This window comes from Tupaia chinensis, unplaced genomic scaffold (genome assembly GCF_000334495.1).
Source record: "Tupaia chinensis unplaced genomic scaffold, TupChi_1.0 Scaffold000255_1, whole genome shotgun sequence".
Classification (NCBI taxonomy): Eukaryota; Metazoa; Chordata; class Mammalia; order Scandentia; family Tupaiidae; genus Tupaia; species Tupaia belangeri.
The window spans coordinates 421,952-444,615 of record NW_006159735.1 but is presented as its reverse complement, the minus strand read 5'-3'; the positions used below and the strand labels follow the sequence as shown (position 1 = coordinate 444,615).

The window sequence follows — 22,664 nt, the reverse complement described above, 5'->3', positions numbered from 1 at the left end:
CCATGCAACGGGACTGGTCCAATTTGAGTTTGACACCCATACACACAGAGGACCTGATAGGGCCACAAACTTCATTCTCTCAAGACGGAACATATTACTTTAATCTCTCTTACTCCTCTGTCTGTAAGGACTTATATAGTTGCACTAGAGATATTAAGGAGTTTTGTTAGAATGGGGTCTAAACAGTAGATTAAGAAAATATTTTCTATGATAATAATAATAATGAACTACATGTCAGGTATTTGATTAATCACTTTAAATATCATCTCACCTAAAGTTGGCTTCTCTACAAGGTAGGTGTTATTCTCATCTTCATTTAACAGATGAAAAAGCTGAGCAAATAACAACCTAGCTACAGGTGATTCCAAAGCTCTGGCTTCTGACCATTATGCTACTTTGATAAAATTGATTATTATAATTCTAAATAATGGCAGTCAAAGCCTTTACTCCACTCTTCCATATTTCTTTGTGGTAAGTTAAAATTTGAATTTAAGTTTATAATCAGTAGCTAAGGTGGTTGTACCACTATGCTGAGGAGGGAATATTTCCAAGGTGAAATGGTTTCCATAGAGCTGTATGGCTCCTTGGTAAGTGTCTATTTAATACTATGAAGTATGAGTTGTTTTCAGGAAGAGAAGAGAAGAGAAGAGAAGAGAAGAGAAGAGAAGAGAAGAGAAGAGAAGAGAAGAGAAGAGAAGAGAAGAGAAGAGAAGAGAAGAGAAGAGAAGAGAAGAGAAGAGAAGAGAAGAGAAGAGAAGAGAAGAGAAGAGAAGAGAAGAGAAGAGAAGGTTGGGGGTGGTGGAGAGTCTGTCTACACAGAGGATCTGACACAGGCAGAATGTACATGAAGTTACAGAAGGGCTTGGTGAAAGAGTGGAAATAATGTCAGTGATATGGGAGATTTGGGGTTGGGAGGAAGGACTGGCAGAGCAGGTAGGGCCCTGAATGCAGAGGCTTTGCAGACATAATCAATGATTGTAGAATTATTGCAGGAGATGAGAACCTATGATGGTAGTAGTGAGGTCAATATTTAAGCAGTATAGTTGCATGAGATTTTCCCTTTAGAAAGAAAAATCTATCCAGAATATGGAGAATGAACTTTTTGGAGGAGAAAATAGAAATAAGGAGAAAGCTATTGCAATAGTCCACTTGAGACAAGAGGAGACCTTAGGGAAGGAGAGAAGTAGCAAGATTCTCAAGATACTTCCAGGTAAAATCAACAGAGTTTGGACAACCATTGAAAGCAGACTGAGAGTATATATATTTTTTGTCTAGGCTTTTGTCATAGGGCGTGTGGAGAGAGAGAGAAAGAGAGTGAAAGGGAAAGTGAGAAATCACCCCCTGGAGAGGTGACCATGATTAAATCTCCTCTCCTCCATTCTCCTCTCAAGACTTTGGGCATAAACACACAAGTACCTGGTGTAATTTTCAAGCCACTGGGTCTTGGAATTGAATCGCCGTTGGCCATGTGGGAGTTCAGTGCCTTAACCACCTGCCACCTGCTGGTCCTATGGACAATATAAATGAAGACCAAGAAGAGGATCTTTTTATTTCTCTTAGGAGAGGTTAAGTAAATTAAAATATGAACATGTTGATTCTGAGGAATCTATGGGATACTTAGCAGGAGATGTTCAGAAAGTGGTTGGAAAATGGTTCTAGAGCTTTGAGTGGGGTAGGAGCTAGGGATTTGTATATCTGTTTACTTAGCAGATATTTACTGAGTGCCTACTAAACTCTAGACCCTATTTCAAGAACTTGAGGTCTAGTAGTGAACCAGTCATTGGCACATAAGTGGCTGGTAAGACTAGAGAGGTTGCTGAAATCCTCAGCAATGTGGTCAAGAAGAGAGGATGGCCATGATGGAACCCTGAGGAACCTCAACAATACAAGGGCAGGTAGAAGAGGAGGGGGCAAAGGGGGCCGAGAGAGTTTGGCAAGGGAGGCAGGAACATGTGGTAATCAAGGGAGTAACAAGGATGTGTGTGGGGGAATTGGGTCCACTCTTTTCTTTAATTAATTTTTTAAAATTGTGATTAAAAAACTCACACAGGGTCCAGTGGGTGGCATTGTGGTTAAGGTGTTGGACTCTCACATGGCCAACTGCTGTTTGATTCCCAGACCTGGAGGCTTTCTCTCCTTTCTCTATCTCTCTCTGGTCAAAAGAAGAAAAATAATAATAAATAAAAAAAGATTGAAAAACACCTACACAACTTAAATTTATCATCTTAGCCATTTTTAAGTGTACAATTCAGTAGTGTTAAGTATTTTCACAACAGATTGTGCAACAGATTTCCAGAACTTTTTCATCTTGTAAAATTAAAACTTAAACCCATTAAACAACAACTCCCCATTTCTCCCTCCGTTCCTCCTGTGGCAATCACGACATGATTCTACTTTCTTCTTCTACGAATTAGACAACTTTTGATATTTCATATAAATGGGATTGTGTGACAGTTTTCTTTTTTTGATTGGCTTATTTCATTTAGTATGATGTTCTCAAGATTTTTCCAGGTTGGTGTATGTGACATGTTTTCCTTTCCTCCTTTTTTTTTTTTTTTTTAGGCATGGCACATTTACTTCATAAATGAACATAATTACTCAGGGCCAGGCATAAGACACCAGCTCCCATAGTAGTTTTATTGACTGAAGGTCACATCTAGCTGTGAAGCTGAAAAGAACTCATCTCCAACTAAGATGTCCTTAAGTTCTTAAGTCCTAAGTTCAATATGTTCTAGGTTTGGATCCAAATTCAGAGTCCCATCCTCAGGCTTCCTGAATCAGTCTCTGAGAAAGGAGCTTGAGAATCCACATTGCTCAACTCCAGATGATCCCTATCATCAGACACAGTTGGGAAACACTACTAATAGATACTGAAAGAATAGTTAGGAAGGTCTGGAGATAGCGTAAGTGCAACACTTATTTCTTTACACTTATTCAGAACCTTGTATTTTCTTATGACCCACAAGGATTACTTTTGTTAAACAATGATAATGGCAAAATATCTGATTCAACGTCACCTCTGCTCAGATATAGTTCTTGTTTGCCAATGATATCCATTTAGAACTAGGAGAGGGGGATAGAAAAGATGATGTTAATTTTATAGCTCAGTTTTCAGTTTCTCATATAAGTTGTCTTGGTCAATCATGTCTGTGCCCATTCCAGTGGTAACAAGCAAGGAAGGAGTGTGGCATTGTGGGCTGCCATGGCACTCACTTGCATGGCACTTGCTGCACACTCTATGCCATTGAGGTAATAAAGTCGATCATGGAGTATGATGGAGGGGCATTTCTCCAGGGGCTTATAATAAAGATATGCAAGCCATGGCTTCTTCACAGCATAGTCACAGGACAAAAACAGTTTTAAGATGTGTGCTTTAGTAAGAGTTTCCTGGGAAAAGATTTTCCAAACATTTGTCCCATCTGTTGATGGTGGAGGATTATCTTTTCCTCTCACATGGTCCACAATCCCAATGTTGTTAATGAACAAATCCAAATTATCAGTGCTTAAAACTGTAGTGAGGCCAAACTCATCAGTGGGTTTAGAGCTAAAGGCAGATGTATTCAATTCCCGTTTAATGAAAGTTGTCACTATATGCTGGTAGTATTGATGGAATTCTTCAACTGGAGGATCAAAGTTGAGAAAAGTTATATTAGACATTTTTCCATTCAAGTGAGTGACCATCAGGACAAGGTCATAGAAGTCTGAATGGGTCTTAGATGCAGCTTGATAGACCACTTCATATATCTTTGTGGGGTTTCCTGTCTTCTCCTCTATGTACATTACGGAGTCAAGTATGAGATTGTTTTTGTAAGCCTAAAGGATCCCTGATCAAACAAGCTTATTACTACCTTCCACTGCCCAAAGGCCAGAATCCATAGAGAACAATGACACTGCCCCCACAAAGGCATTGATGTCCGTGTTTTGTCTATAATTAATTCTCATGACAAGAGTAATCATTTCATTGAAGAATTTCTCCAAGAAGCCTGCTTTCTGCAAGGTTTCAAGAAATGTTCAGGAAGTCATTCCCTTCTAGAGCATGTAGTAATTTTTCTACACTACCGAAGGCATAGTCATGAGATAGGTAGCAGCAGATCCTTATGAATTTGTCTAACACGTCCTCTACCCACATGTGTATTCAGAGGGTCTGAAATCCATGGCGCCAATCTTGTTTAATCATGTTAATTATAAACCAGTTGCTCTCCTTAAACACCAGAGTCTCTCCATTATATACCCCCAACAGGCCACCAAAGGCCTCAACGGTAGAGAGGTCTTTGACAAATTGCTTCATGTGCAGATTTAAGGGATGGATGCCAGAACCTCCTGCCTCATTGTCTCACTCCTGCACAGTCATGGTAGCCAGACGACCTCCCACCCCTTCTCTTTCAAACAGGTCAATCTTCACCTCTTCCCCAAATTTCTGCTGCAGATAAGCTGCTGAAGTGCCACCAATTCTAGCTCTAATATTTGTGATCTTATCTGGGAGGGCACACAGTTCTGCGTTCCCGGGACAACTCCATCTGCACAGCAGCCGCCACAGCCCAAAAGTGACAAGATGAGCTCTGGGGCTGTGTGCTCCATGGTCTAACTGAGCGCTGTGGGTGACCACCAGCACCCCACAGTCCTCCCCAATTTCTTTCTTTTTAAAGCTGAATAATATTCTATTGTGTTTATTCATTTATTGGTTGATGGAAATTTGGATTGTTTCTACCTCTTGGCTATGTGAATAATGCTGCAGTGACCATGGGTGTGCAGATAGCTCTTTGAGATTCTATTTTGAATTCTTCCAGCTATATACTAAAAGGGAAATTACTGGATCATATGGTAGTTCAATTTTCAATGTTTTTGAGGAATCATCATGCTATTTTTTATAGTTCATTTGTTTTTTGGTATCACTGTCTAATTTTGCCCAGGGAGAATAGAAACAATAGCTATTTTGCATATTGTGTTATGATCAGAGTATGTGCTTTACCCTATTTAATCTTCAAAACAACATTCTGGAAAGGTATTATTACCACATTTTGCAGGTGAAGTTCAGAAATGTTAAATAGGCCATACCAATATGTAGGGCATAGGAGTAGAATTCAGGTCTCTCCTAATTTTCAGATGTAGCAATTTTGACATTTTATTTCTACTGTGAAGGGCTCATTTTTCCGAATTCCTAGGCAAGTCATAAAATGTTTTCTATAATTTAGAGAGTATTTTGTGAATCATAAGGTTACATTGAAAAGAATTGAGAGTCAGCAATTATACCACCACTCTTTGATACTTCCAGCCCCAAATTCTTAAGTAGTCATGTCTCTGCAGAAAGTAGAGGCAGTTCACTCCTATGATACATCACCAGCAGCAGTGTGGGTTAACACGACACGACAGCCGCTCATCTCCATTGGTGTGTGCATTGTATAAGGTTACATTGAAAAGAATTGAGAGTCAGCAATTATACCACCACTCTTTGATACTTCCAGCCCCAAATTCTTAAGTAGTCATGTCTCTGCAGAAAGTAGAGGCAGTTCACTCCTATGATACATCACCAGCAGCAAGCAGTGTGGGTTAACACGACACCACAGCCGCTCATCTCCATTGGTGTCTGCATTGTACCCGGTTGCTGTGATTGTGCAGAATTAATGAATAGTTTGCAAACTAGCATCACTTCTGTGGAAGTTGATGGACATGTTAATTACACCTTATTTAGATTTCACAGTTGCATGACCCAGATTCTTCTTTTCTGCCAAATTTCCAAAGATTCAGTGGCATTTTAGAGATGCCAGTAAACATAGTTATTAAAATGCAAGCAATGGAGGAACTAGCCATGCAGAAATGGGAAAATCATTAGCTTGGCTTATCTGACTTCAGGGCTGGAGTCAGGTGGTCCATTTTCAGGACTTTAGGTACATTCAGCAGTGCATGTCTTTCTTCTCTGGCGTTTTACTAGTCTTTTGTAGTTAGGTATTCTGTACCTATTCAGTGTTTTACTTCTTTTTTTTTTGGAGAGGTTTTTGCTATAGGACACGTGCACTCACCAGAAAGACAGAGACAGAGAGAAAGAAAGTGAGAAATTACCCCCCAGAGGGATGGCCATGCCACAATCCCTTCTCCTCCATTCTCCTCTCGGGATCTAGGGCATGCACGCACATGCACCTGGCACGAGTTTAAAAAGCCACTGGGTCTGGGACTCAAACCATGGTCGACTACATGGGAGTCCAGCGACATAGCCATTATGCCCACTGCTGGTCCCTCAGTGTTTCACTTCTATTATGCAAGGATCAAGACTTTTATTTGAAGCTCGATATCAGCTGCTAGTTACAAATACCCTCAGTGCATTACATCTTTTGCTATTGGTGTTCTTAGTCTACCTTACTAGGAGATTGGGATGCACACTTGAGTTTGAACCTTGGCCTCATCACTTCTTACTTAGCTCCAACTAGATGAGTATTATGTAGATGCTAGGGATATAGCAGTAAAAAAATATACAGTCTCTGCCTGTGAGAGCTCAGAGAAGAGTCCACGGGGATTAAACAAGGAAGTGGGCAATTAGACCTTGAGATTAGGGTTATGATCAGGGTAAGGATGAGGGCTGTGGAAACACACAGGGAAGATCCTTCCTTATCCTTTGTTGACTGGAGAGTTAGGTTAGGAAAAACTGCCTGGAGGTATTGCCTAAGTGAGTAATTCTCAGACTTAGGTGTGTACATCAGAATCTCCCAGAGGTATTGTTAAAATATCAGTTTCTGGGCCTATCTGTAGAGTTTTTAACTCAGTAGGTCTAGGGTTGGACCTGAGAATTTGCATTTTTAACCAGTTCTTAGTTGATATGTTGCTGCTTACTCTGGGACCACATGAGTGATGTGAGAATTGCTTGTCTAATCCAAGATCTGAAGGTATGTAAAGTGTGTGTGTGTGTGTGTGTGTGTGTGTGTGTGTGTGTATGCTTATGCTCCTCCAAGGGATGTAAGTCATGGTGGATGCTGGGTAGAAGTATATTCCAGATGAACCAAATGTATAAAGGCTTGGGGGAAAAAAGTGTGGCATGCTTGGGGACTTTAGTAGCGCAGAGTGTGGAAAATAAGGGAGACGTGATGAGAAGTAAAGGTGTAAGTATCAGAGCGATAGTTCACAAAAGTCTAGTGAGCTATGCTGGAGTCCGGCTTCTCCCTAGAGGTAACAGAAAGCTATTAATGTAGGTTTGTCAGGAGAGTGATGTGATACGACATGCATTATTGAAAGGTTGCTCTGGGTTCATGGCAGATAGTGGGGTGAAGGGAGCAACATGGAGCAGAGAGATCAGTTAGAAAGGCATTGAAATAATCCAGGAGAAATAAAGATGACTGTGGCAGGTTAGCCAAGTGGCCAGATGGTTAAAGCAGCTGGATCCCACATGGCCAAGTGTGCAGTTTTACTCCTGGGCATGAAAGCTTGTAAAATACATTGTGCATGAGAATGAAGGAGAAGGAATTGTGGCATGACCATCCCCTCTTGTGGAGAGGGGTCTTCACTCTCCCTCTCTCTCTGTTTCTCTTTCTCTCTCTCTCTCTCCATCTATCTCTATCTCTTTCCATTGAGCATGTGAACCCTACAGCAGAAACTTAAAAAGGAGACCAGTTGTTTCTTGAGAAGATGGTGAAATGAAGATGGCTCTTTCCAATGAGCACCCTAAATACAGGATCCATCTGATAGGGCCTGAGCCTGCTTCTCTCTCTCAGTCCTCCTTCCTCCAAGGCAGGGCTCTAGTTCCAGAAAGCTGAGCCCAGATTTTCATGGAAGGAGCCTGGATTAGTACTGTTTGGGGAAGGAGAACAGATTAAATACATCCCAGATGTCTCTTCTAGACAACAAATCCTGTACAGGCCAATAAGCAGCTGGTGAAGTAACGCTGCCAAAAATGAATTACTTAAATGGTAAGGAATCCCCATGCTCCCCTTTCCCTTCACTTGGAGGAATTTCTCAAAAAGACATGATTTTTTTCCCATGTTTCCATTCCAATTTTATCTTCAGGGCAGTCACTTAAGACAGGGAAGGATGGAAAAAAGATGGTTCCTTGAAGGCAGCTGTGCCAAATATTGGACAGCCAGAGAGGACCGTGGAATGGTCTTCCCAGTTTTCTTCAGAGTAATTAAATAACACAGTAACTTTCTCTGAAGTGCTGGCTATCAGGCAGTGGGGAGCTCTGTGAAGGTTGCCTTTGGGGCTTTGGATGAGGCAGAGAAAGTATTAGCTGCAAAGGGAAATAAGAAACTGCACACATAACCAAGAGGTATCCTCAGGAAACCTTGTGGTTCCTTTCCCCCTCAGATTCTGGGTTGGCAGCACTGCCTGATTGCTAAGTGCCACGTGGCACCAGTCAGGACTGATGGGGCCATTGAGGGGTGTCTGCCAAATAGCATCAGAGCTTATTAGAGTGTCATTCCCTGCTAACCTCTTGATCCCTGTTTTCTAGGAGCCCTGGGAAGGAAAACACCAAGAGCTCAGGCCTGAGTGTTCATTTCTAAACCTATCAAAGAATGTGTAGGGACCCATTAAAAACAATCTGGGGAACACTGTCCTTCAATAAATTGTTGAAAGAATAATATCCCAGCACTTTCATATTTCAAAACAGAGAATGAAAATGAGAAGTGATTTCTTTCTCCCGAGGTCACACAATAATCTCCAAAGCCACACAGCAATCTATGGAGCTACAATTTAGCTCCTACTTCTCTTTTGGCCCAGATGTCTTGAGACTCCCAGAGGTTATGGCGCTTAGAACCAGATAGGACTGTGCCCTCTAAATGCACTAAAACATAATGTTCCTTTCAGGTGAGCCAGTCTCAATTTGGTGAGAGTTCACCAAATTGAGCACCATTTTAGTTCTCAAGTGGGATTTTTTGCAGTTGAATCAGGGGTGAGGGGCTTTCTATCAGTAGTACATTTATTCTCCTTGTAACAAAAGGCCTATCATAGTTTTTTGCCATGAGGAATTAGCACATTGCGATATAAGGGCCTACCCATCCCATCTGAACCCCCACAACCCTAAACGCTGTAAAATAGGAAACCAAATAAAGGAGACTTATTCAACAAAAAAGGCACCTAAATGTCAGCATGAAAATTGGGGTCATTCAAATGGTATTTTCTTGGGGCAGTCCATGGTGTGGTGGTTAAAGCAGCTGGATCCCACACAGGGACTGTGTGGTCTGAGTCCTAGACCTGGTGGCTTGAAAAACATGCTTAGTGCATGTGTGAGCATGCCCAAAATCCCAAAAGGAGGGAGAAAAAAGGAGAAAAGATTGTAGCATGACCATTTATTTGGGGAGGGGTCCCCCCAAATCGCTGATCTCTTGCTCTCTGGCAAATTAGAAACAAAAAAAGGTACTTGTTTGTTGTGAACTAGAGATTCTTCTTTTTTTATTAAAAAAATTTTTAAAGTAGAGATATTTTTGCTATAGGGTACATGAACTCACTGGAAAGACAGAGAAAGACAGAGAGGGGACCAGAAGTTAGTGTAATGACTGTGTCGCTGGACTCCCATGTAGCTGACTGTGGTTTGAGTCCTGGACTGGTGGCTTATTTTATCCAATTTTAAACTCATGCTGGGCATGAGTGCGTGCGTGTCCAAGATCTCAAGAGGAGAGTGGAGAGAGACAGAGAGACAGAAAATGAAAAATCACCCCTCAGGGGTGATGATCATGCCACAATCTCTCCTCCTTCATTGTCCTCTCAGGATCTTGGGCATGCATGTACATGTACCCAGCATAAGTTTTAAGTCACCAGGTCCAGGACTCAAACTGTGGTTAACTACATGAGAATCCAGAGATGTAACCATTATGCCATCTACTGGTCCTGAGGACCAGGAATTCTTAAAGTGTGGTCCTGGGACCAGCAAACTGATGCCAGCTGAAAACTTCTTAGAACTATAGATTCTTGGGTCCCATCCCAGATCTGTAGATGAGAAACTCCAGGGGTGGTGCCCAGTGGAGGCAGACATTTTCAAGCCTCCAGGGGAGTTTGAGGCACACCGAGATGTGAGAACTACTGGCTTAGCCAGACCTGAGCAATTGGGAGCTCTTGTGCCTAGACTGGGATTTCAGGGTGTTTCAGGTATCGAATGTCTTCACTAGAGCTTGAGAGGAAGTCCTGAGGACTAGGACAATATGAGGGTGGGGGCAGGGAGGCTCCTAGGTACATAGATAGCATTTAGATTTCAGGCATGATTTTTAAAAATTGCCCTATTTGGCATTATAATTGTGCAATAGGCTAAAGTATTATATCTCCAAATACAGTACTTTTTTCTGATCAGTGTGGCATATCATTTTAGTTGTAGCATGGATGACTTTAAACTCAGAGTGACTTGTTGCCTATCCCTTCATAGCTATGACGTTCTTAGAAATACATCTACATTAAAGTCCACTGACATACTCCTTTTTGGCTTTATTTTGGTACCAACCAGTTTACATATTAAATTCAAGTTAGAAAATATGAACACAGGCTATTTTTGAAATTAGATTCTTCTCTTCTTCTAAACAGTGCATTCCAAGATTCTGACACAAATCAGATGCATTTTAGAGTATACAAGGGAAAAATCAAGATTTCAGAACGTGAGGCCTGCTTTGGAGGTGCATTGGTAATACAATGCTCTGCGATGCTGAAGCCACATGGGATGCCCCAGGTTCATGTCCCAGGGTCTCCCTGTGTACTCAGGAACATGTGCACCTGCCTGTGATCCTGGCTGGCTGAAGTTGTGGCATGAGGACATTGATGGAGATGCCTGTATCTCTCTCTTTTTATGGAAGAAATAAACTTAACCCCCCTCATGGTCACTTATATTAAAAATAGAAAAGAATGTGAGGATGCATTTTTATCTTCTGATAATTTGAGAGAAAAGATAGAAGAAAAGTTTCAGATAATCTAGAAGAAGAAACCCTAAAGAATAAGACTTTCAAGCCAGGAAGAATGACTGCTAACTGCAGGCTATATTCAGAAGATTATCATTTTTAAGTTAGTGACTAATAAAAGGTTCCAGTTAAATTATTGCAGTGGCTACTTGCTCCAGGGTAAGCAAAAACATTTTTGAGGTTTTAAATCATATTTTTCAGTCTGGCATAAGAGGGTATTTTACACTCTTGCAAACGATTTCTCTATTCCCTGTAACTTTTCTCTCTCTGGCCCACAATTCTCACATACCTAGCAAGACAAAAAATGTTATTTGAGCACAAATGGGTAATATTAAGAGAGAGGTAAGGTTTCCTTGGACCTATCATTTGGTTATTAACCTATAAAAATTAGCTGTATTTAAGTGCCTGCAATGTCCCATATTATGCTTATCCTATTTTTGAGTCTTGGTGTGATTCAACCTCTAACACGTGTACTGACAAGGAGAGAGAACCCTTGAAATCAAACCTGCCCCAGAAAAGCTAGTGATCCACTCTAACTGTAACATCAGTGCTGACGGCTCTGCTCTTGCCTTGCATCAAGCGGGCAGGGCAAGTGGAAATTTTACAGTGTGGTTCTGCTCTAATGTATAAAGATGCTAAGACTCACATATTTTGCCTCCTGAATGAGGCCTTTAATCCAGCATGCTCCTTGTACTGCAAACAGATCTTCAGAGCCAAACTCCATAAAAGGAACATGAGCAGAAAGAACCAAATATATAAAAATACTTGAATAAAATGGCCCATATCTTGATACTCATAATATAAAGTAATCAAAGTACTCTTTTTCTAAAAAAAAAAAAAAAAAGAAAAAGAAAAAAAAATGCTTCTGGAAAACATTAGGTCACAGTGAGAAGCTTTTTTTGGAGGGGAGGGACAGGGTGTGTGTGTATGCTCTCCAGAGAGAGAGGGAGAGGAGAAAACACCCTCTCTGGGGAATGGTCAGGGTGTAATCCCTTCTCCTCCATCTTTCCCTCCTTTTGGTAATCTGGGCATACATGCACATTGGCCTGTATATTTCTCAAGCTGCTGGGTCTGGACTTGAACCACTTGATTGACCATGTGTTATCTGGCTGCTTCAACCACCAGGCCATGGAATCAGCCTGACAAGCATTTGTATAGAGACCTTACTGAGTTTAACTACTGGAAAAGCTAAAGACTTTGAGTTGCAAAAATCCTTTCTGCATTCGCAGAATCATGGCATGAAGACATACAGCAAAATGGTTAGAATTGGGTTCTGAAGACTGGCACATGGGACCAAATTCTGGCCCCTTCGCTTATTAGCTGAGCAACATTGGATGGGCTATGTAAGTACCTTTTGCTTTAGTTTTTCATCTATGCAATGAGGATAATAGCAGTGCAAGGGGTTTTTAAAGAGTTCATGGGTAATGCTTATTATAAAATAACTATGAGTTTCAGCTTTTTATTTTTTCTTGTACCAAAATAAACTTGTATTTTGATTCTATTTTCTCAAACTTTTTGGAATCCCTCATATCTAACGCACTGTTAGGGTTAAGTGATGTAGGTAAAATGCTTAGAACCAGGCCTGGCACATTGCAAGTGCTCAGCAAATTTAGCTATTATTACTAATATCAGTTTAATGTTTATTAATAAGGCCTTATAAGAAGAGGAGGCACCTCTTTTTCCCTGCCTTTTCTCCTTTCCTTTCCTTTGACCACCTTACTCTCTTTCCATCTCTGTTTCTTTGCCACATTTCTGAGGAAAGGACTCTGAGAACCGTTCTAAAGGCCAGGAGGCCTGAATTATCTCCCTGGCTTTACCATTAACTAGCTGTGTGATTGCGGGGAAGTTGTCTTATCTTCTTGATTAGTTTGTCAGGCTGCTATAATATAGTACCACAACCTGGATGGCTTAAACGACAGAAACTTACTGTATCACAGTTTTGGAGACTAAAAATCTGAATCGAGGTGTCAGCAGCATTCTTCCTACAGAAGGCTGTCAAGGAAAATCTGTTCTAAGCCTGTCTCCTCGCTTCTGGTGGTTTGCTGACAATCTGTAGTATTCCTTAGTTTGCAGAAACATCACTCTGATCTCTGCTTTCATGTTCACCTGGTATTCTCCCTGTATGGGCGTTTGCCCAATTTTCTCCTTCTTGTAAGGACTATATAAGGGACCACCCTATTTTAGTGTGACTTCATCTTAACTAATGACATATGCAACAACCCTATTTCCAGAGGTCACATTGTGAGGTACTGGGAATTAGGACCTCAACATATGAAATTTGGGGGAGGGAATACAAATCAACCTAAAATACCAGGGGATAGTTCTGAGAGGCCTCTGAATGTTGCTATGCTCTGCAGTTTTTCAAGAGGAGCGTAAAGTATGCACGACATTTTTCAAATTTATCTAACTAGAGAGTACATTTGCTCAACTGTGGAGGATTGTGAGAGCCTCTTCCTAAGACTATGGCCTTTTTGGGACTGCTGATGGGGCCATTATTTCCCTGTCATATATACAGATAACCAGGGCTGACTATAACAAGGCACAGGAAGTTCTTCCATATAAGGGCAGAAGCCACCCTGGCTCTCCCCAGTGGTCCCATGCCTGTCCTTGTTAGCCTGTCAGGATGGTGGATGAAGTCAAGCTATGGCCTCTCACTGCCCTGTCAATTCCTGGGTGGGTGAAAAGATCTTCAGGGACCTTCTCTGCAGTTGGTGTGAATGACACAGAGGCTTGGCCACCACATTTACATTCAAGCACATATGACCCTATAAAAGCTACAAGGGAAAGCCTAAAAGGGAGAAAATGACTAACTCATAAAATTGTACTTTAATAAGTTAAAAGAAAAACCTGCATCAGCTTCTCTTTGTGTTGCTGTCAGCACACACAGCTCTTGTGGCAAGCTGACACTGGTCGACAGCGCTGTTAACAGCACTCCGAATGAGGTAATTACCCAATAAAGTTAATGTTAGCCAAATTGCACAGAACTTGAATTAAAAACATATCTGATTGCAGGAGTGAAGTCAAAGTCAGGTGTCTTACCTACTGAATGTGTGGTTTGCCTGCCTTGAGAGTAGAAAATGTCCTGGGAAGGAGCTGACATTTATATTCCAGAAGTCAGCCCACTCTCAGGAAGAGGAACCCCCCAAATGCCATCTTTTCTCCCCGAGGCAGTAGGGAATGAGATTTCTGCTTTCTTTATCTCTGCGTGCTTTTCTGTGTACTTTGCAGGGCAGCAGCAGTGTCTGGCACAGCTTGCCCTTTCCTGGTACAAAGAGTGAGCTGGGGTGGTGTCAGAGTAGGGCATTGCTATGTAGCATCCAGTGTCCTTCTGGGTATGAGGAGGTGGTCTGAGTTCCTAGTCTGAATATGTCTGGGGATTGATGGCTACAAGACAATGCACAAAAAAGGCTATTTTGAGCAGAAAGAGTACAGAACCTGGTATCAAAAGAATTGTGTTCTTTAAACTTTTTAACCATTTGAAATTATAATTTCTAATTTACATGTAACATGTAGTTGTACATATTTATGGAATACAATGTGGATTTGGGGAGCTTCTCAGGGTTATGTCAATGCTGTATCTTGCTTAGGGTATTAGTTTAATGGGTAGATAAATTTGTCAATACTCATCACATTGTACACTTAGGATTTGTGCATTTTTGGACCAGGCAGTGGTGCAGTGGTAATGCAAATAAATCAACATGGGAATGGTCCCAGATTTGTGTTTGGGTGTGCCTGTGCATGCCCTGATCTGGGCTGACTGAGATGCATCATAATGCAAACATCTGTTAGGAAGGTACTTGTCATTATTTATCTCCTTTTTTTCATGGAAGAAATGAACACACAAACTGATAAAAAGCTTGTGCATTTTACTATATGTATTATAGCTCAATAAAAAAGTATTTGTAGAGCAAAAAAAAAAAAAAAAGAAAAAGAAAAAAAGAAAAAGAATTGGGCCCATGTTTATTGCAGTATTATTCATAATTGCTAACACATGAAACCAACTTAAGTGCCCAAAAACTGATGACTGGGCTGAAAAACTGTGACACGTATATACTATGTAATATTACTCAACTATAAGAAGCAATGAGATCCTATCGTTTGACTCAAAGTGGATAAATATGGAAAACATAATGTTGAGTGAAGTGAGCCAGACTTCGAAAGATACACATTGTATATCCCCACTCAGTTTGTACCGAGTGACTGCATTCTGTGGTAGAAGTTGGGAGATTTGAAGACATGATGGTTGAGGGGATGGGCGTGGCTACTAGGGACTGTAAGTGGTGAGAGTGGATGGTAAGGAGTGGATGGTGGAGGGTAGGTGTGAGGTGCAGGGGGAGGAAATATTTGACATACAGAAAAATGTAAAGTTCTCTGTTGAAAAAATATATACTGTAGATATACATGATAGAAACTTAATATAAAAAACAAGGTTCTAATAATTGCTGAGTCATTAATTTATTGGAGGATTTGGGGCAAATCAGTTCCCTTTTTGGCATCTCATTTTTCTCATCTGTCAAATAAAGAACACAAATTTGTTCTATCCCTTTGGATTGAACAATAATCAACATGGAAGTACTATGAACATAAATAGTTATCAATAGGCTTACATGGAGCCATGATTGACTGGCAGGGGTATTAAAAACTGAGACAAAACAAAACTAATAAATATAAAAAGTAAAACTAAAGATAAAATCTGAACTAAAGGGGAAAAAACCCACAGTCTTTATTTATTTTTTCCAGTGAGGGTAGTAGAGCAAGCAAATAATGAACATTTTGAGCAGTACTAGTTACTAACTACAAAACCGAGTCACAATATCAATATTCACTGAACTGAGAAGCTAAATTTTTCTTTCAAGAACATTTAGTCAAATACTCAAAATATAACAACATCTATATAACTAGTATATGCCAAAAATTTGTAGAACTGGGGGACTAGCCAATGGCATAATAGTTACACTGCTGCACTCCCATATTAGTTGATGGTGGTTCAAGTCCTGGACACAGTGGATTGAAACTCACATCGGGCACTGTGTGTGCATGCCCAAGATCCCGAGAGGAGAATGGAGGAGAAGGGATTATGGCATGGCCATCCCTGCTGGGGGTGATTTCTCACTTTCTGTCTCTCTAGTGAGTGCAAGTGCCCTATAGCAAAAATCTCTCTTAGAAAACATTTGTAGAACTGGAGAATATAACTCTATTCTTAACTGAAACAAATGGCATTATCAGATGGAAAGAGCACTGAACCCCGAGCAGATGGATGCTGCCTCTGACATGAACGAATCATGAGAAAGTCACCTCTGTGCCTTTACTGCCTTGCCTATAAAATGAAGATAATGATTACTGTCCTATCTGACTCATAAAGTTGAATGAAAGAAATGAAAGACATATTTGGAAAAGTGAAAATGCATATACCTGTGAGGTACCATTAATTAATCAGGTCTCTGTTCTTATTTTATTATTACTATTTATAAATTCATACTTTAACTTCAGTTTTCTATGATTTTTTTTTAATTGCCAGAGGATACTTATGCTCTCCAGAGAGACAGAGGGAGAAGGTGAGAGAGAAAGTACCCCTTCATGGGGTGTGGTCATATATTTCCTTCTCTTCCATTTTCCATCCTGTTGAGACTTTGGGTAACCATGCACTTGTGCCAGCATGCTTTTCAAGTCTCCTGGGCTGTGATTAAAAATTTGAACAGTCATATGAGATCTGGCTCTTTTAACCAGTAGGCTACAGGGATGGACCTTCGTTTTGATCATAATTCAATTACAGGCAGAGTGTGGTAAGTTACCCCTCCCATGTGTCTATCTGAAGCACAAAGAAAAAGAAGTAGCTTCTGGCAGGAAAGGCTGGGGGGTTCATTGCAGAGGTGATGAGGGAGCTGCCCCTGAAAAGTATGAATAAATGTTAATTTATTCTGTAAATATTTGTTGAGCTCCAACCCTATACCAAGTATTATTCTAGGGCTCAGAGAGTTCATTAATGGGCAGAAAAAAGATCCTGCACTTAAGAAGCTTATATGCTAATGGGAGAAGGTGGGGATGAAGTGGGGTAGTTGCAAGATTGCAGGGATAGGGAGATATCATTGAGGAGAAGACAGTATTAACAAAGATACAGAAGGAAATATGCTTTAGCTTTGGTTTCATTTCAGATTGCCTGGTAGTGGCTGCCTAGAAACTGCGTTGAGGAGGATTCTGAGGCTTCCATCTGGATCAGGTGGAAGAGTGCAAGGCTTGATTAGTGATGTCTGCAATGGGTGTGGAAGGGAAGAATTGAAGGCATGTATAACAGATACTGGCCATTCCCAGAGAGGTCCCATGAGACTGGATTATACCAGTACCATTCTGCCTGTGCTCTTTCGGTCTTCTGAGAATGTTGTGAAGCTCAATAAGCAAATATTTATCAAGTCCAGCAGTTGTGTGTACACAAAAAATATTTGGATATTCTCAGAGAAAACCTCTTCTTTCATAAATGCCAGTGCTATTGGTCTTGTTATCGAATCTTTTATCTTCTCTGTGTTGAGAAAAACATACAGGTAAGTAACTCAGCAATTTTTTATAGAGCCTGTTTCTGTTTGTGGTTCTACTTCTTTGCTGCCTTGGGGCCCAAACTCTCTTAAATCTTCAGAATTATTGGATGCTTATCTACTCTTTCTGTCTTACATTTGAAGTCATCTAAAACACCCTTCCCAAGCCCCTTCCACTTCCTCCAGCATTTTAGGGACAGTGATCTAACTCTTCCCTTTAAGTCTCCTGAGAAAACTCACACCCTTTGTTGTTAATGCCTTTGCCTTGTATCCCTTACAGTGTATTGGAGTTCCAGAATATCTCACTCCAGGTTGATTCCAGCTTTCTGGCTGGGCCTTATAAGTAAATAAGGATTTGAAATAAACTCTTTTATTTAGCCCTTGAAATATTAAATAAGTAAATTTAGGAAATCCTTTCTTAGGCCAGGCCCAATGGCATAGTTGTTAAGGGAGCTAGATTCCACATGGCAGACTGCAGTTCAAATTCTGGCCCTGGTGGCTTGAAAAACATGCCAGATGTGTGTGAGTGCATGCACAAAATCCTGATGAGATGGAGAAATGGAGGAGAAGGGACTGCATTGTGAACATGCCCCATTGTGTGGTGCTCTCTCTCTCTCTCTTTTTGGAGAGCACATTCACCCTCTGGAAATGAATGGAAGAAAAAGAAAATCTTTTCTCTATTAAGACTATTGTTTTTAAGCCATTGTCTTGGTACAAATTTCTGTTTTGTATGTTAAAAATAAAATGTTAGTTTTTGCATTAGATTGAACCATACAAAGTAGCATTTGTTTTAGGTCATAAAGGTTGACTTTTGGAAATTTCTTATGGTTCAATATAATATTTGTATACCTTCTTTAATAATCTTGATCTTGAGGATTTGGGCTTTTGACTGTTTAAGGAGAATATCTTGTACTTAGAAAGTGAAAGAAAAATGAACATTAATATTTAGTTTAAATATGTCTTCCTGTGTTCAAAGCTTCATCTTCTTGGTCTCTCCTTAAGCGCAGTAAGAATAGCTGCTCTTCTCAAACTTGAAGAGTACAATTAGACACCCTTCAACTCTTCTTTTATAGATAATGTAAAGCCAGAAGGCAGCCTGTCTCCTATGTATTCACCAGATGGATGGAAAAAAGTATTTAATGAGAAACTTCTGGGTTGTTTGAAATGATATACATATCACTTTCCTTTCCCAAACTACCGAGGACAATTGGTTTTCTGGATTTTCTATGGAATAGTATCAGTATTTAATAGCTGACAGAACCTTGCAGGATGAGTGGGTTGGCATTCAGAGAAGTTTTGGTACAGGCATTCCATTTTATTTCACTCATACTATCCAATGGCTGTCTGTGTGTGCATGTGAGTATGGAAGTATCTGAGTATTTCAGTTAGCATTTGTATGAAGGACTGCAGGCAACTAAAGTGCAAAAGAATAGCCCATTTGGAGAAAAGGCTGTTTCAGTTTGTTAGAAGGTAGCAACAAACTTGTCAGGTAAAAGGAGGTTGCTGGTAGTGTTCTGTTCCTGGAAATGAATGTTAAGCTGATTTCTTTATGTCAGGGGTTTTGCTTGATGGACCCATTTCTCATTGTCTGAGAACTGCCAGTCATAGAAATAATGCAACCAGCTGGCTAATGACAAGAAATTCTACTGCTGGGAAGAGGAGCAGCTATAGCTGACAAAGGGACATTCAGGACCTTTGGAGTTCCCTGCATTATCATCTGATACCACTTAGTCACACAGCTGTGTGGGCGAAGGAGCAGGCTCAAGTCCAACTCTGCTGATTTCACTAGTAAAAATAGCGATGCTGAGAGTGGTTTTCACTCTCCAGGGATGGAAGTGTGATATCAGTTGATGAGAGGCCAGTGAGTTGTTGCCCTCTGGTGTCAACCTTTCCTCCCTGAGCCAAGAAAAATGTTCCCAGCAACTTCTCACACTCCCTTAAGCCAACTGACCAGGTCACTATACTTAAAAACAATATATAGAATGTGAAGATCAAAACAAGACATCTAAGATATTTCCAGTAAAAGGAAGGGAGAGACAATATTCTCACTTTAAAAAAAATTCAGAAGAATCTCAAGGGTGTTTAGATAGCTGCTTCTGTCTTTTATAAGTATTATTCTTGGAGGCTGATGGGGAAGAAGTCTAGCTTATTTTCTTTGTTGAAGGAGTCATTTTCACAGAGATTCAGGGATTAGAAAACTAGGAGGGGGGGTGCCATGTGGTGAGGTGAGAGGATGAAAAGCAGAATCTAAGAGTATTTGTGTTTAAGTAAAGATGAAATCACACATCTTATTTCTTTGATTGTGTTCTGTCATTTCCTTAAAGGTCATGTCACATAAAGATAATATAAATAAAAATTATCTCATGAGTGGAATAAAGACAAAGAACCAAGTCTGAAGGTGTGATTGTTAGGAGCAGGGGCTGGAAGCTATTGAACTCTAGGTTTTTATTCTCAAGTCAAACTCTACAGATGTGATAATATACTTGGGTCAGTCTATTTAACTTCCATGCCTTTTTCAACAAAATCACTCCCTACCTCATGAGGAAGTTGCAAGATGGGTTTAATTAGTGTTTGTTCTTTGAAAGACTCCAAGGAAAGTACTTAGAAATACGAGATAGTGTAACTAAGTAAGCTGAGAACACTTTACAAAAGAGATGAAAACTATACACAGGGTACCTAAAGCTCATTTAGAGGAGCTGAAATGCAAACTTTACCCAGAGACTACATAAATATCAGCCAGAAAGAATTAGATAAATTTCCTTGGCTCTTGTAATATCAGAGATGACGTGATTCTGTTAATCCTGTCCCTCTGGATATTACCTGTATTTTCAGATATTCTCTTTAGGTCCTCTCCAAGATGGAATTAACATGCTAGAGGCACCTCTGGGCTTGCAGATCCTGAAGCACCCACACTCTATCTTTCAGAGCTTATTTCTTGCTTGCAGGACTAAGTGACCTCTCTTGGTTCATCTAAACCCCAGCTACTCTTGTCCTGATAGTTTCTGTTTGAGCACTTTGAGTCTCTTTTCACAAGGGCGCTCAATCAGAAGACTACAGAGTCTGTATGTGATGGATACCTTGACAAATGTCATCTTCAGAAATGTCTAGCTCACCCCATTTGATAAAAATTTTAACCTTTATTCTTGGCTTGTGATTATAACTGAACTTATAATTTAGAGATATTCAGTGATTCTTTAGCTCTGTTTTTTTCTTAAGAGAGATTTTTGCTATAGGGTCCATGTGCTTGCCAGAGAAACAGAGAGACAGAAAGTGAGAAATCAACCCCCAGGGGGGATGGCCATGTTGCAATCCTTTTTCCTCCATTTCTCTCTTGGGATTTTGGGCATGCATGCACACACACCTGGCATGAGTTTTAAGTCGTCAGGTCTGAGACTCAAACCACCGTCAACTATGTGGGATCCAGCGACATAACTATTACACTATTTGCTGGTCCCTCTTTTTAGTTTTTTAAAAAAGAAAACCCAAACTTCTCAAGGTAAAGACAAGCAATTATAATGCTTCTCATGACTAGGCTCTGTTAAATGCAAATAATAACAGAAATAAGCTATTTAGAGGTCAGCAGGTGGCATGGTGGTTAAGGCGCTGGACTTGCACATGGCTGACCGTAGTTCGAGTCCTGGACCTGGAGGCTTGCTTTCTTGCTTTCCCTCTTTCTTTCTCTTGTTCTCTCGCTCTGTCCCTCTGTGGTCAAATTAAAATAAGTAAACAAAGTTAAATAAAATAAGAAATAAGATAGATGAACTGATGTTCAAACCAAAGCTAAGCTATTTTAGACTTGGTGTCAATCAGAGATACTGACTACAAACCCTTGAAATGGGCTTTCTTTCCCAAACATTAGTTTCTGTGCTTTGAGTATAATTTTGTGGGACCTCTGGTATTGTTCTCCAAATCTACATTTTGAATTTTCCCATAGATTGGTAGAGCAATAGAGGAGAAAATTAAAGAGCAAAGAAAATTAAGAGGAAAAGTGAGTGTGAGAGATCAGAAAGGTGGAAAGAGGTTACAAGCAGAAAGGACTGTTTGCTCTTTCTCATCTTCTGTTGTTAAACTTCTGCCACTCACCTGAGGAGTCAGAACTGAAGGGTCACACACGTGGTTAGAAAAATGGCAGTAGTTTCAAAACTGTGTGCCAAGGAGCCCCAGAGGTTCTTTTCAGGGGCTGCTTTATAGATGGAGAGGGAGAAAAGAGCTCCATCCTCTTTTCTCCACATGTTACATAGGCTTGGCAGCAAAATGGAATTTTAGTGAGGGAGTCAACTATGGTTTCTGGGTGAAATTTAATCCATTCAATATTTTGGTTTTAAAGTTAAGATCATCATAAGATGTACAAGGAGTAGAGAATTAGCATAGACCAGGAACAATTCAGGTGAAAGATTCTTTCTTGGTATTAGCTCATGCCCCTAGTGGCTGGACTTCTAAAAAAAAATGCTTATTTATTTATTTATTTATTTATTTATTTAGAGACCCTGATATTGTCTTATTAGGCTTCAAACTCCAACTCCCCAGTCTTCTAGCCAGCCAGAATCATGGGTACATCTGCAGGTGTACTTGGCATGTTCAGGTTGACTTGAGGACTGACCCAAAACCCATATGGTGCCATTGTCATGCACCTCACCATCTGTACCAACTGGACTTTCTAAGAGAATCCAATGGCTTTGTCAAAAAGTCTTCACATTAGCCTCTGCTAAGGCCTTGGTCTTGTGGCATTCAGACTCTCAAGTGAATATAGTTCAGTACCTCCTCACTCTTCAGATTGTCTCACATACCTCCCAGGTTTCTTTTATTCTAGAGAAAGCTAAGACACTGGAAAACAAAAATAAAAAACAAACAAAAAACCCCAGCTTTACCCATCCACAGAAATTATTTTAGTATTATTCCAGATAATCATTACAGATTTCTGTGTCAGATAGGAATAAAGAATTTTGTCAAGTGCCTTATGCGAAAAAAAAAAAAAAGATTAACCCAATTAAAAGATGGGAAATTGGGCTGAACAAAAATCTCTCTAAGGAAGACATACAAACAGCCAAAAAGCATATGAGGAAATGCTCAACATGCCTCATCATAAGGGAGATGCAGATAAAAACCACAATGAGATACCACTTAACCCCTGTCAGAATGGCAAAGATTAAGAATATAAAAAGTGATCAGTGTTGGCGGGGATGTGGTGAAAAGGGAACCCTCCTACACTGTTGGTGGGAATGTAAACTAGTTCAACCACTGTGGAGAACAATATGGAGGTTCCTCAAAGATCTACAAA

The 22,664-nt window shown here is 40.3% G+C and overlaps 1 pseudogene; it reads right to left on the bottom strand.

The window, feature by feature from the left end:
* Positions 1–3,097: 3,097 nt before the first annotated feature.
* LOC102494883 (prenylcysteine oxidase-like) overlaps positions 3,098–22,664 on the bottom strand; it is a 130,588-nt pseudogene continuing 111,021 nt past the window's right edge.